Here is a 16,277-nt window from a genome sequence, read left to right as displayed (position 1 = left end):
TGGTAGTTTTTCCGTCGGAAGACTGGCGTGACTCGAATGTCGAATGAGTCTTCTGTTGACAGGAGACAAAGGATCGTTTCGGAGAAGTTAGTCTTGAATGAGTCAGCCTTCCGGAGCTTCTACCAACGCTTCTGCCCGAAGCTTTACGTGACAGATAGCCCCGACGCACGCATGTGTTCCAGCATATATTAAAATAATGACCATTTGTAAAAGTAAGCTATTTCAATACATATATGTTTCCTTAGAAGCAGACTAAATGTAGCAGTCTCCCATTGATTGAAATACTAAGCCATTTAATTGAATGAATGTTGCTTAGGAATTTCTAAACTGATTAAGAATGCGTTTCGAGCGATCGAAAAGAGGTTGTCATAAATCTGATCTCGTGTCAAAGGCTTAATCGATATCTAATTTTACTTCCTCTTTTATGTAGATTTAAATATTGATTTATTTATAACCGGATCATAAACAGAATGAGCCAATAACTCATGAAACACAAAAAGATTGATCTATGATTTTTAAAGTTAATTTTAATATAATAAATTGAAGAACGATATTCACTATGTTTCTTAATATTATAAATAATAGTTTTAAAAACAATACATATTTTTTAATTAATGTAAGCTATACGAAAGTTTAATAAACATATTATTTCCAACGTTCCATCCAGGCCTCAATCACCTGAGCAATGCTAATAATTCTGGGTGAAACCAGACTCTTTGTATTTGTATAATACATATCTACTCAGATTTTTTGGTGTGTATAGCGGTATATACGAAAGAGGTACATTTGGCGGATGTTGAACCTGCTCGGTGTAAAAATAAGTTGCTAAAACGAAATTAATAAAGATCCTAAAATGTTCTGGATATTAATTAATAATAAAAGTGTTGCTCAGTCGACGCTGAGAGTAATCAACTTTGATGAAAAAACTTTGGACGATTCTTTTGACTTTATTTTTTTTTAATAATATATGGCACCGACCCTTTTTTTGTTCAAGCATAGTTCAAGTGTGTTGAGGTTTTGAGTGCAACTGTTAATGGACGTCCGCTCGGATATGCACAACCGCTTTTTGTTAGACACAAATCTATCGAATCGTTATGGACAATGTAATGATTGTTAAAATATATTGAGATTCTTAATATATTTTTGAAACAATATATCGAATTAAGCTGGCTAACAAACTTAGGCGAAATATTTAAAATATAATATATTTTTAGAAAAATGTCAATAGAATAAAATACACCCAATTTATAAGTTTGAATAAATTACTAAAACTAAGTTTAGCTATCAAACAAAAGTATCAATTACAAAAAAAATTAAAAAGCTTACATAAATTTCTTTAGATTTAAAGAAATAAGTATTTTCTATCGAAAAATAATTTTTGTTACTGCAGTTCATTTTTAACTCATTTTTGTTTGGAAAACGTTTTTGTTTAGAAAACGCCTTACTGACATGTTTCTACAAATTATACAAAAGATTTGGAATCAGAAGGTGAAATCTCTAAAATACATGCATTCAAAAAACGTTTATTCTTTTTATTTATATATAAACCATTTTTTTAGCTACAAAAATACGAATATAATATTTTTTTAAATATATGTCATTTTGAACCAATGTAGCTAATCAATTACTAACGATTTTTAATAAGATAATTACATGGTCAATATTCCAGAGATATTTTATGGAAATCTGAATGGAAAACTACGGCCATTATCGTGGCCACAGAAACCGTCATTGAAATTCTTTGCAATAAGTAGTATTTATATCAAAATCTAACTATAACAGAAATATTAAATATTTCTTCTACCCTTCAGATGAGAATTTTTGGCGATTGGAGATGATGGGTGGCATTTAGACACGGATTGAAGTTGTTTACATGGTTAACAAAAAGACGGGGCGCGGACCGGCAATCGCGTGCGAATGCCGAGGGTTGCCAGTCGAGAGAATTCGTCAGGCCATACGCCACGCCGTTTTGGCCATAATAAATCTGAATAAATAAATATAAATAGGCTCCTTACAGTAATTCTTTTTTTTGTGATTTTTTATTTAAAAAAATAGTTTAACGATATTTATTTTGCAAAGTGTGTTTTATTGTAATAATACGTTTTTAGGAAATAGGGATATTTTAAAGATTATGTGTTTCATAGCTAACTGTTAAATCCCACAATGAAATAATTTTTGATCATCCTGTATACTATCATTCAAGTTTTTTTAAGATTCAAAGCACGCCACTTCAATAATTATTCCATGTACACGGGTGCATTCGTTTTCAAGTGGTATTAATTATCAGTGATGCACAACTGTTTTTTACGCTCTTCAATATCAATAACAGACGTGCGTCATTCATCAACGACTCTTATGGGCTTATTATGGTTTCTTTGTTGATCTTTAAATCGACTGCATCGCGAACGATAGCCAGAAACTTTGAGTCATAAAAAAATAAAACTTGTTAATCACTTTAAAAACATCTCGGTTGTTTTGATCGCAGTCAGTCAATATTACTCTAAATATTTTTTTTTAATGCGGTTGAAGACACCTGGATGCGTTGCGTTTTATTCGTTCGTTTACTGCTTATGATATTTCTAAACGAGTCAATAAGTCTCCGCGTCTCTCGGCCATATGGTCCGGTTATTTTTGTACCTCGGAAGATTCTCAGTGCAATTCCACGGCTAGCCCTTTTATCTATTCGAAATGAATTATTTCACAAGATTGACGACCGCTGACCGCATACAAAGACATTCCGAGAACGACGAAGCGCCCACTCGATCACTAAGTAATCTGCTCTGTCCATTTTATTGGCCGCTCCGGATAAAAAGCGTTTAATGCCTCTGCTTTGCGTTTGAGAGATGACAATCGATTCGAAGATCTAAGAAAGTTAGTCTTGTTGGAACAAGTTCATAACATAATATATTGTATTTCATTTCTGATATGGAGTTGGCAATTTGATTTCTTCTTTTTCAACAATCGCAACATCGGTTTAATTGTAGACAACTTATTTCACCAGACTTATTGACGTTATTTAGTTGTTGTTGTCTTGAAAAGAACAATTTTCTCCTGCATATTGAATTTGTCACCTTCTTCGTTTTCAACAGAATTTGTTTCAAGAGGTTCTGCTCAACATTTTTTGATATGTTCTATATTTTCTTCATCTAAATTATCTTAAAAAAATATACTGTATGATATGGATTTTGTAGTGATTTTTACTAATCATACTATTTTCTAAGTTTCCAGCCAAAGATATCCTCTGCTTATGTATTTAACAGGTATTATAACAACTCTTAATAACACTTCCAGTTGTTTTGAAGATTTCTAGTAGGGTTTTAACTCTCGATAAAACTCGGCAACTCTTCTCGGATTCTAGGTTCAAAGTATATTAGGAAGATCCACATTGTAATACATTAAAAATTTCCAACCGGAAAGTTATTGTATACTTAAAATATATAATCGTTTCTCAATCTGTGATATCCTTAGTTTAAAAATCAATTATTTTTTCTAATATAAAATTTGTAATTTACTTCTAAAAATATTTATAAAATAATTATAGTTTATTGTAATTTCTCGTGAGACTCAATGTTTTTAATTTTGATCAAAACCCTAATTTTTTAATTTTAAATGAGCGAAAAATGCGAAATTATGAGCGCACATGGTAGATTAAGTCATTTTAAGGAATGTATAGTATAATATTTTTTTGTACGTCCATTACTAAAACAAATATAATTTTTGGTACTTGTTAGTTAGCGAGGCGCCACACTCAAATTTGACGTTTGAGAGACGTCCATTTTCTGTTCAAAAAATTTAGATTATATTATCTATACTATAAAACTCGTCAAAAACGGTTTTGACTGGTATTTTTAGGTCAAGTGTGCTATTTTCAACTTTTAAGTTGAAAGTTGAGCTGAGCAACGACGTGCTGACAACCGATCACGTGCTACTGCAGTACGTGTAAATGAAACCACTTATGAAATTGAACAGTGACGTTCTATTTCAATAGGCGAAGGCAAGATACTACATATTATATATATAGCAAGTATTATAATAAATTTGTAATACCAGGATGAATATAATTAATTTGCAATAATATATTTAAAATTAAAACATGAATGTTTGAAATTTGATGAAAAAAAAGTTTTGAAAGTTTTAAGTAGTAAAGTGATTTTTGGCCAATCTTAATAAGTTTGTGCTTATTATTGTTGTTTTTAAAAATATATCGTTTGCATAGAATATTTATATTTTGGATTTAGCAATAAGATGATGTTTCTTAAAAGTTTGACTATCCATGATTCACGTCTACAGAGAGAGGGATTGGTTTGGTTTACTATTTTGAGATGATTACTGTCAAGAATCTGTAGAAAGGAAGCTGCCGTCGAGACCGTCACATTTTTTTGGTTATTGTCCAAGATAAAGTAACACAAGGTTTAAATATCTTGACCATATAGGGAATAAGAGTGACCTCTGTGCCTCAGGTTTGGCCGCCTCGCCAAGGTCGGTGCTGTTTTTCGAAAAAGCCACTTTTGCATACGCTGCACAGGTAGATTTACTACACGCCACAAGCGAGAAACTGGTCTAGAAAATTTCGTTATTTGCACAGCCTTATGGCTAGACAACGTCGGACCTTGGCTCGGACTCTCCTTCCAACCGTTGGACACTTTTGGAAACCATCCGGGCGACTTAGGAGAGTTTAGAAGCGCTTAGGGCTCGGATTTATTGTCAGATTTGAGTATGTAATCGCAGGTGGCACCGACAGGTTGTGTCACGACAATGGTGTTTTGATAGTCGGGGCTGTTCGGCGCCATCAGATTGTCGATTGCCTTGAGAATCTGGGACAACGCGAGACGGTAGGGTTAGTCAGCTGGATGGTGAGATAAAAATAAGAGTGTTGCAGAAACGTGCTGCCGATGCTATAGGAGGAGGAAGTGCAGATAGTCACTGACTCATGGGCATGCACAGATTTATTCAACTGATTCGATTACTTGTGTTTGTGAAATTACTATATCATTATATTAAATCAATATCAATATAAATTGCAGAAACTTCAATATAAAAATATCAATACAATTCTTTCGATTATCACAAGGAGGCCTCAATACCACTATATATCTAAATACATATATAAGGGACATAACGGTTTTTGTTACATCGATAATTGCAATACTTTTCTTAAAAATTAACCTTTGAAAATATGACCATAAAAAATTATGTCCATATTAAAAAGTTCAAGAGAATGTAGACAAAATCTCTCTATGTGGAAGTAAAAGTAGTGATATTTACGGATTTTGAGTAGGCCTTCGATGCTTGTCATGGGCTATTAGTAGAGACACGTGTTTTTAGCATTTTGCGATAAATGTTAAGTAGATGCTAATTTATGCGAAAATAGCAAGATATTCAAATAGGTGCTAAAATCCGATATTATTATAAAATTAGTTCATTTGTTAAGAAATGTTAAAATATATAACGATATTTAATGGCAATTATGACTACAGTAACCGTAGTATCAATTAAGGCAAAATAAAAAAATTAAGGAAGAGTTAAAAAACAAGACAATAAATTGTTATAATAGTTGATGAAACCTCAGATAAATTAGGACGCTGCGTCTTTGTAGTTTTGTTCAGAATGGTGCTTTCATCAAATGAACAGCATACTTTTTTAACATCTTAAATTCTTTTAGTATTTTTTAATATTTTGCATTTTTGGTGCTGGGCACAAATATTCATACAAGAGTTGAAACAACGAAGATAAAAATGTAATTTTTGCATTCAAGAAAAATTAAATCAGCATATTTATATTTTTTAATCTATCTGAATATTCCATAGTTTCAAATTCATTCGCTGAAAAATATGGTTTTAATCGGTAAATACTTTGATCAACTCAATTAAAAAGCGAAAACGATCCTATTTTGATAAGAGCTCAATTAAAACTTGTGAGTGAAATTTCTGTTAAATTTATTTATTTAATAGATAAATTAAAAGGATCTTCCTATCCTTATGGCCATTTATTATGGGAAGAAGTTGAGGGTATAAAACGTAGTCTACAAAACAATATGGTGGAGTTTTCCCTGCTGAAATAAAAAAATATTTTTTCTGAATTTAATTAAAATATTATTTTAAAGAGGTTGCAAAAAAAATCTTCTGAAGCTCAAATCTCATTAAATTTTAAATGAACTATTTAATCCATATATAGCAGGTTAAACATGTAACATAAATGCAAGAGAAATTGTTATTTTTCTAAAGAATATACTATTATTTATGTCATTAACAAAGGCGCAGTGCATAGAAGGGTATGAGAATTTTCTTACAAAACTTGTAACTAACAAATGTAAAAAATGGATTAAAATGGCGGCAAAAACAAAAAAAACCCATACGTGCACGAAAAGGTGTCAATGTCTTTATGCGCTGGCTTTTGCCAGAGAAGAGTTGGCAAGTGCTTCAGTTCTAGACTTTACAGGCTAGAACAATGGACGCGACCGAGTACTATAACCACCTTCCGTAGCCCACATTTGGAGCTGCTACGATGCATTTGATCAATTTCTAGAGGTGTTTAATTATATAAACACCTTTGCAAGTAGACAAAGAATCGTATTCCAGCGCACTGGGAAACAAGAACGGATAATACACGTATTCCTTCAAGTATAAATATCGAAGGAATTTACGCTGTACTTTTTCCAGCTTCAATTCATTACATTGACTCATTACGCCTGGAATCCAAATAATAGAGCTAGTTTCTAGTATGCTACGGACTAGAGCATCATAAAGAGTGCGCAATATTAAAGTATTCCTGAAGTAGAGCGCATTTCTTAAAATAAAACCGAGCATTTTTAATGTTGTGCTGGCTAAATTTCCAACGTTCTTCGAAAGTCACACTTAGTAAAAGAAGACCTGTCTAGAACATATCCGCTGCGATGGTAGGAATATTCCGCCGGTATCGACGACCTTGAAAATGAAATTGTGTGACATTTCTTTGCACTGAAAGGCAATTGGTTATAGCAAGCCCACTTCCATAAAGAATTGAGGGAATCCGAAATCGACTGCACTTTCTTGAAAAGTTTCAAGTCATCTGCATATAATAAAAAAAATTGAATGATGCATTGCATCATATATGTCATTAATGAACAATAGAAACAGTAATGGACCCAAGTTGGATCCTTAAGGTACTCTAGTAGAGGTCTTATATCGTTCTGAAAAAGAGTTTTTATACTTGACGAACTAATATTTATTGATCAAGTAATTGGAGAATAGATTTATGAAACCTTCAGAAAATCCGATTAGATCATTTTTTCACAAGTAAAGCATGATTAACTTTATCAAATGCCTTTTCAAAATTTGCGTATATAACGTCCACTTGTACACCAGAGTCCAATGATCTTGAAACAAAGTTAGAAAAAACCATAAGATTAGTGACAGTGGATCGAGATTAACGGAAACCATGTTTCGAGAAGCATACAATGATTAAAAATGTATTTATGCAATACAATTTCAAATAATTTTGCAGGTGCTGAAAGCAACGCTATTGGCCTGTAATTGTCAATGTGAGACTTGACACCCTTTTTAAGAATTGGTGTAGCATTTCCACAACTCTGAAAAACAGGAGGATCTTAAAATTAAATTAAGTATACATCGAAGAGGGTTCAAAATATCAGACTTGCATCCTTTTAGAATGTAGTCTGGGATAAAATCTGGTCCTGAAGAAAAATGGACTTCAGCCTGCTAAATCCGTATTTCATATTAACCAAACTAAAGGTTTTGATTGATAACAAAACCGTGATAAGAGAATCATCTGTCAAAACATGTCCCATGTTTAATTTTAATAATTTTTTTTGAGGCACACCCGATGATATTTGATACAGTTTTGTGTTTAATTCTCCGATATTAATTTAGAAGTATCTATCTTTCAGGTAGGATTACAGTCTCTTAAATTTGTTTTTCTGGTCTGCCACACTTAGCCTATGTTATATCTAAGAATACGAATGAGCAGTATTCTTCAATGATATATTTTACCAACGTTAAATAAATATTTTATATACAACTTCAATTTTAAATTTTGACATAGGCTATTGAAATATATTGATCTCCGAGAGAAATGCATGATCTTAATAATGAAAGTTCAGGAAAATGACTCCCTAATATTAAAAAAGCATTAGTAATCGGGTTTTTGAAGCATTGTTTCATGCTTTAATTCCGAATAAATAGGAACTCTGATGATTCAATTATTTTAAACTGTCAATGTATGCTACATAAGTCGTCATTGTTAACTACTGAAAGAGGATTGCATACAATACTCAATGGAATCTGAGAATTTAAACATATACAAATTGAATACATTCACTCGCTCTTGAGGCTACGCGTGACTGATTGAATTTAGTTCGAATCATTTTTGTAATGTGTCGTACATGCGAATTTATGCAGTAATATTTTACCAAATTTCTTAAGAAGCATATACAGCTATGGAAATTTAAATGAGAACCTTATATATAGAAGCAAAGAGCAACGACCATTACAATCGATCGATAAATTGGTGAAAAAACGATTTAATAAATTACAAAATGAAAGTAAAATTGGGATAATAAACGTGTAATAAAACCCATAGAAAAAATAACTCTAAAACAATTCAAGAACTAGCTAATTTAATTCAACACCTTCCCAATCGCAAGGCCCTAGGAAATAACTCTATTTCCAACAGAGCATTTAACCGTTCTAATGCCATGCACCACATACGGGGCTCAGTCATTACGCGACCGTAATGCCAAGAGCCACATTCGGGGCATTATAGAATCTGTCACTTACGCTACGAAATAATGATATATAGAGTCATAATTAAAGAAACCGCGGCAAAAATGAATGTGCTTTTTTTCAACGTCGCCAGGGTTGCCATTGTAATATATAAAAAATTTACTTTACTCTTCACGCGACAGTATTTTTTTTTTAAATATATATAAAATAATTTGTTTACTGATAAATTATGCTATTAGAATAATATTTATGAATTAAAAAAATAATAATTTGAAAATTATTAATTCATATGTTTTAAAAAAATAATTTGTTTTAAATAATTTGTCACCGGCGTTTAAATGGGGGTGATTTCTGTCAATACAAACATTCATCAAACATAGATAACCAGGCAAAATAAAATGGTCTAGGAACTGCAAAACACGTTAGATAATATATATTACAATCGATAGTATGATACAATCGTTAACGAAATTCACACCATAACGCTAAATCTCATAGCACCGACTGTTAATTCTCTGAATATTTTTCGTTTTTATTTACATTCCAATGGTCATTTCCGTGTGTTTAAATTTAGTTACATCTTCAACGCGATGCATTCAAATACCACTCAAAAGAGTTTTCCAACCGACCTCAAGTGGCACCGGTGTTCGCTCGGAGACTAATGGATTTGAGCTAATCCCGTCAGATGCGTGTGCATTTGCGAAACAATGGCAGCTCTGCGATGATGCCTCCTTGCGCCATTGCTTGTGTTTCGAAAGCGTTCTTCGTTGAATTGTTGCAAATTGAACGACTCGTCCGTTTAGGAGTTGTTACGTGTGCGTTTCGGTCGGAAAGGAGTCAAATTGGCCGGTCGTGAGGAGTTCGCCGGCTGACGCTCGTAATGACCGATGAAAGGGTAGGTCGTGGGTTAAATCAATAAAGTCGTCGCTCTTCGCTCACTTCCTGATGAGTTCGGTTCGTGATCCAGACCGAGCCCGGGGCCTAAATCTCCATTCAAGGGCCGAAACAAAGACTGCTTCTATTCAAGTCTACAGGAAGTCCAAACGGCATCTTCTTGTGTTGGCTCAATTGAAATCTAAATCACAATCCTTTATCGTTGTTTATGACCTTCTGCTTTATGGTGTCTGAATTCAAATAAGGTGAGCGGAGTAAATGAAACCAGATACATACAGTAAGCACATATTTCGTAGCCAGTAATTTATAAAGTCTCGACTTAATCATCGAGCAGCAGTGTCGAATTTGATATTATAAAACAATTAATAAGATTTTAATCAGTATTAGTCTTAATTGTTTCACAATGTTTTCTGACTATGGTAAATATAATAAATGCGACCAGATTTATGATTTTCCATATTAAAACAATATTGAGATTAGATTAGTTAAATATAAAACACAGTAAATTGTATTTAGTTAGTAAATAAAATAAACATCAGAGAGCTGCAGAACAATTAATTTTTACCTTTGATCACATTGATTTGATACTGTTAACATTCGAAGATGAAAACTATTATGCAGCAAACTATCGTGAACTGACAATAGATTTATACTTGACCAACTAATATCTATTGATCAAGTAATTTGAGAATAGATTTATGAGACCTTGAGAAAATCCGAAATTAGATCATTTTTTGACAAGTAAAGCATGATTAACTGTATCAAATGCCTTTTCAAAATTTGTGTATATAACGTCCACTTGTACACCAAAGTCCAATGATCTTGAAACAAAATTAGAAAAAACCATAAGATTAGTGGCAATGACGGAAACCATGTTAGAAGCGTAATAACGGGAAGGGCTGAGAATGTTATCAATCGAATATTCGAATTATTCACCCAATTTTTAACTATGCGAATATTCGTTTATACTATCTCGAATGAAATTTGAAAAAATCTTAGTAATACTCGAGAAACACAGGTATAGTAGTATTTTCTCTCAATATACCCGAGTGCCTAGTGCCGCTCTAAAATCCATGATCCTTTAATTTGTTTCGAAATGTAAGACAAAAAGACATTCCTTTCTTGCTTTCAAATGCTTTCGAAAAACATTCGTCAATATAATGTTTGTGGCGGTGTTTACTATGACCGAACTCACAGAACTTGTTTGTTGAGAGAAACAAAATTTTGGAGGCCCATCTTTTATTATCGTTTAACGCTTACCTCAAAAACAGGTGTGCGTCGCAAATTTTTGTGAATTTTACGTTTTTGTATTTGTTCTTTAAAACGCAAAGATTATATTTCATTCAGTTCTATAATTAGAACGCTGCTAATTTATTTCTAGTTATTTAATTTGTATACAAATCCGCACAATCCGATCTTTGCGTATACCGAAGTAGAGTATATACATAAATGATTTAACCCTATGAAAACTTGCAGGAAGGACTTTAAATTGATGCATTAATTGGCTAAGTTTTTGAAATTTTGAAAAAAAAAATTTGTCTGCGGTGCATTTTTTTAAAATGTAGCAACATTGAGGATATAGAATCTAAGCAATAAAAATCATGAACGATTTTTAACATAGCCGGAAAAGTTTTGCTTAAACCCAAAAAAACTGAAATGACGTCCCTGATTAAAAATAGTGTAAAATAATAAATTAGGTATTTTTCTATTGACGCCCTCACAGTAATTCGCACAGTGTTATGCATATTTAAAACAATTTAAAAAGTATTACGATTTTTAAGGCCATTGTGGTTTATTAAAATAATTATTTTTACACAATAATTATTTTTAGCACAATTACTATTTTATAGACAATTAATTTATTTTTTACACTTATTGGTTAAATAAAATAAAATCGGTAAAAGCCGAGAAAAAATTTACGAATATATTCGAATAGTTAAAAACTACGAATAATTGAGGACCCTAGTTGAGAAGTTGCGAGATACGATTGTATATGGTGCTCCTATTGCTTCGCGCTTCCCTGTGACGCTACGCAGCTATAATTCGACAGCATCATCAGTGCCCCAATAATATTACGCTATAACAATATTTCTGTACTAAAATAATACAATAAATTCTGAACTTGCTGAAAAATTGCAAGGTTTAAAAAATATTTTTTTGTTATAATACATTTTTTTCTTAAAAACAAAATAAGGAAAACGAGGCTGTAACTTGTCAGTTAACGAGTAGTTAATTTATTAACTAATAAAATAAAGCTATTTACTGTTAGTAAATAAAGACGTGTATGATTGTTGTAGCTTTATTATTTCAGTGAGAACAATTGCTGGAAATGTTGAGCACATTGTGAGTAACATCAATAGACAATTCTAAAGCAAAGCGAACGATTTCGAAATTTTTTTTTACTTAAATCAGTGATTTTTTAGCTCTTAACGTCCTTGCTAAATTCAGGGTTTTCTAATTAAAACTAGTGCACATTTCGAAATAGCAAGTTTAATAAGTTACCATTTTTAAACGCTTATTCAAAAAGTTTGCATCAAATTGAATTGATAATGGAAATAATAAATTATGAAAATTTTGTAATAGCGGTGCCCCTGTTAGGAAGCAGCAGCACCACATATTGCCGTGGCGCGCATTTTAGAACCACTGACCTTACAGATACTGCTTATTTGCTGCTGTTTATTCAAGGAGTCAATGCTTTGTTTGAAGTAACTGAAGAATTAGCTTTTATAATTAGTCTGTATGGAACAACTACACACCAAATATTCTTAGTGAAGTTGAGAAAACTTTACAAACGTACAATTTGAAATTAAATCGACTAAATGTGTCTATATTTTATTTAACAAAATTTAAGCGTTTATTATTAGTTTATCTTTGAACCAAATAGATATTTAAAAAAATTCACAAGAAAATAAATGAATAAAATAATAAAGTTTTTACTTTTCAAACTCGTATTGTTTTTAACAATAGATTGGATATAATTGCCGTGTAATTTTATATATAAGTCTGGCTATTTTATCTTTGTGGCGAAAATACCCATAAACTAGTTGTATAGTTTTTTTAAATTTGTATTTAACTTTTGTCTTAATATTTTATGTATTAGAAGCAAATATGAATACATAAATTTGATATTGATGAATTGTTCGAAAATAATTATCTGTATATTGTAAAAACATAATTTCATAAATCCAAAATTTAGATTTATATTAAGTAAATATAAACTACTTATCACTATCTATCACAATCAGTAACAAAAATTAAATTGAAATATTTTTAAACTATTTTTCTAAATCAAAAATGGTATAAATCTAATAATTTTAAAGATTAAGAAAAAAAATATTTTGATTTTTTACTTTTACCTCCTGTTTTTCCAATGAAAAATTACAATAGCAAACTATTCTTATTCCTCAAATAACAATAAATATTATTTTATTTCAAAATCTACTATTTTATGTAAGTTTAGTAAAATACGTCACTACAAAAATATTGTATTCCGTACTGTACTTTAATTTATAGAATTTAAAAATTCACAACTAAAATATAGATAACAAGTCCTATTTTTTAATTTTTAAAATATAAACTACGTATCATAATATATCATAATCACCATAAAAAATAATTAAATAATGATCGAGTCTATACAATTACTTTGACGTTTTGAAAAAATCTTATTGTTGTATTTTATAAAACCAGATCTATATATTTATATATATAATTATGATCATAATATTTCAATAAGTTCATTAACCTTTGATTAATGTCAGAAAATTGCGGAATAATTCAAGTTTTTAATGTGATATGGCCGTCAAAATATCTCTCGCCCACGTCTTTCTTATATCTCGTGTAGAAAATGTAACGTTATCAATTACATTTATTAAATGAAAATTGAATATTTGTTTCAGGATCGATTCCAGATAGTCACTCCGATCGGAAAGTCATAGGAGACCGAAAACAGTGAGTATTGATCATCTACAATAATAAAGATTCCACACTTCCATTAAACCATTAGAAACAAAGGGAATTTTTGCGCCGCCTCGGTCGGTTATGGTAATGACGCACACACACCTGTTGCCTTGCGACATGCATAAGATATAAACGGTCATTATGTTAATGTCATCTTATTGAAAACCTACTTTGGACGCGTGCAGCAAATCTCAAACGGTTTCCAGGGAAATCGATGCGTAACCTCGATCCGCAAAGAGCGCTCGTAAATATTTCGATACAATATTGGAAGGTCGGGATACAATTTGTTTAGTCAAAATTGGTTCAAATTATATTAAACTGACCGTTGACCTCGCGGTATACAACTTTTGAGATTGCTTCATTTCTCTTGCTAGTTATGCTGATTTGATCGTTTGAAAAACTTTGATATTTTAACAAGAAACTCAAGGTTAATGTTAAGTATTATTAATAATATGAGGCTATGTGTGTATAGATAAAAATGCAATTACAGTCAATAATGAGCAATATGTATGCACAGCTATGGTCCTTCAAGTTTAACATGAAAGAAAAGTAATTAAAACATACTTTTAATTGAATATCCATTTTTAAACTTCAGAACTTGTCATATAACAAATATGGGGAGAATATTACACAATTAAATGTATAGAATCCATCTGCTTGAGTACATCACCTACATATTTTCCACTCCTTTTTCGTATTTTCCTAGAGTTCTAATCAATTCAGATTTATATATTATGCTGGGGCAAGATTTTGCAGAAATTTTAGTTGTGAAATTTTTAATTATTGCATTCAGCCAAAATAAATTTAAAAAATCTAATTAAAGAATACATATGCAATTATTTCCCATTGTGAAAATGTGATAAGATACTTTTCCTTAATTTTTACCTAATATTAAAATCATATAAAAATGTTAACCAAGTATTTTTTATTATATTGAAATTTTAATATTCAATCCCAAATCACAATGTCGACAACAAAGCACACATCGACAGAAATTAAATTAGTATTTTCGGTAGAGGGAATAATTAAATTGACTTTTTTTTAAATAAAAATATATAGTCTTGACACTTTTTATTGTCTAAATAGAAACCTTTATTCATCATTCAAACTGTATGTTTCGATTCTTCATAGCTTTAAGAATATATTTGAATATTTGGAAACTACTTGCTACATTCTCAAATATCTAATAACAAATAATTCAACCGTTCATATCGCTCTGCACCAGCGACATCTAGATCTGATCGAATTCCGTGGCATTTGTGCAAAAGGGTTACGCAAAAGAACAAAGGCTCCAGCTGTGACCTCAGCGGCGTTGTCCCATCGGCAAGAGTGCCCCGAGGAGTCGACGTAGCCTTATAACCAAAGGTTAAACGCAATCGTTCTCCGTGATCTGGTGCACTTTTACTCATTTGTCCGTTAGACATTTTTCGCTTTCCGCTTCCCTCTCGCGCCGTTCTCAAGCATAACTCAACTTCATCGATCTCGGGCCTATCTGTGGCTTTCATCCAACTTTAATAAAATAAACAGGGAATTAGGATGAGATTATCTTCTATCGATGCTATTCTTAAGAAAGCTCTTTCCTTTTAGATTAATCTATGCCTAACAATCCAAACAGAAAGCTCCCTAACATTTGTATGAAATAATTGGATTACTCAATGCGATTTTAAAAAGTTAAGAAAGTATATTAAAAGACAATACGTAATGCTACCCATTGACTTTTAGAAATTAATGTATGCTTACTTAAGTATTATTATGTTTACTGCATATATGACATGTATGAAAATGAAAAGTTTTCTACACGTGCCTCGCTTTTCATAAATACATACATACAATACAATAATCGATTGTCAACTCGCCTCTCAACACAGCTTTTTTGTTTAGCTACCAATTAAAAATTGACAAACATTGACAGTTTTACTTAGAAAGTGAGTAAATTTTTGTGGTAAAACTGGCGAAGAAGAACGCCCTCGATTTGTTTTCACTCTTCGAGAGTTTAACGATCCCGCTTGGTTCAAATTCAATGTTATCAGTCGACACTCGGAAGGTTATTCGGAAGGTTTTGGAAGCGCTTCGAATGTAAATTTCGTTTTGTCCGAAAAAACGTCGTCCACCGACCTCGACGTTTTATTTTCAGTCGTCTGAATTTGCTACGTTACTTCGAGATAACATTTTCAAAACGTGAACGAGGCCTTGCGTCACGTTATGTCATCTCGTGTTATCGACGCGCGAGAGGAAAGTGTTAATTGCGAATTACGTGTTAATTCGATCTAATGAATGCGTAATTCGATATAGCGAGTAATCTGCGGTTTTTGCGGTAACACTGATATTTTTACTTTAGCTAAAAGCACAGTATAAACGACGTTTAATTATATATTGATAATAACATATGTGAATAATAGTAATACTAAATTTAGATAAAAATTTCAGTCGCGAGTACTATTTTTCAGGTCGTCACGAATCCAAGCGGAAGCGATTCCGTTGACAGGAAACGCTAGCGCCTTATTTGTTTTTGGCACCTTCCGTTAAATTTGCATTTAGACAGTTAAGTGTCATGTCCATTCATCGATAACAGTAAATGCAAAATGCATTGTTAGCGTATAATCTACACGATTTTACAGCGTTGAAGGCGTTTGACTGTTTTTATAAATATATATTAATTTCAGACAAACTTGAAATTTTACATAAAATAGTAATCGACCACAA

General features: G+C 31.7%; 1 protein-coding gene across 2 annotated transcripts in view; it reads left to right on the top strand.

Moving 5' to 3' along the window:
* The window catches only part of form3 (FH2 domain-containing protein formin 3), a 54,238-nt gene that overhangs the window by 19,023 nt on the left and 18,938 nt on the right, over positions 1-16,277 (top strand). For both annotated transcript variants that reach the window (XM_088204548.1, XM_088204555.1), the window contains one exon: positions 13,514-13,565. The gene's annotated coding sequence lies outside the window, so the exon portion shown is untranslated. The remainder of the gene's footprint in view (positions 1-13,513; positions 13,566-16,277) is intronic.

This window comes from Plectrocnemia conspersa, unplaced genomic scaffold (genome assembly GCF_051122295.1).
Source record: "Plectrocnemia conspersa isolate PC_06_02 unplaced genomic scaffold, ASM5112229v1 ptg000002l, whole genome shotgun sequence".
Taxonomy (NCBI): Eukaryota; Metazoa; Arthropoda; class Insecta; order Trichoptera; family Polycentropodidae; genus Plectrocnemia; species Plectrocnemia conspersa.
Note: the sequence above shows the minus strand (reverse complement) of the source record. Positions and strands in the feature narration are given on the sequence as shown.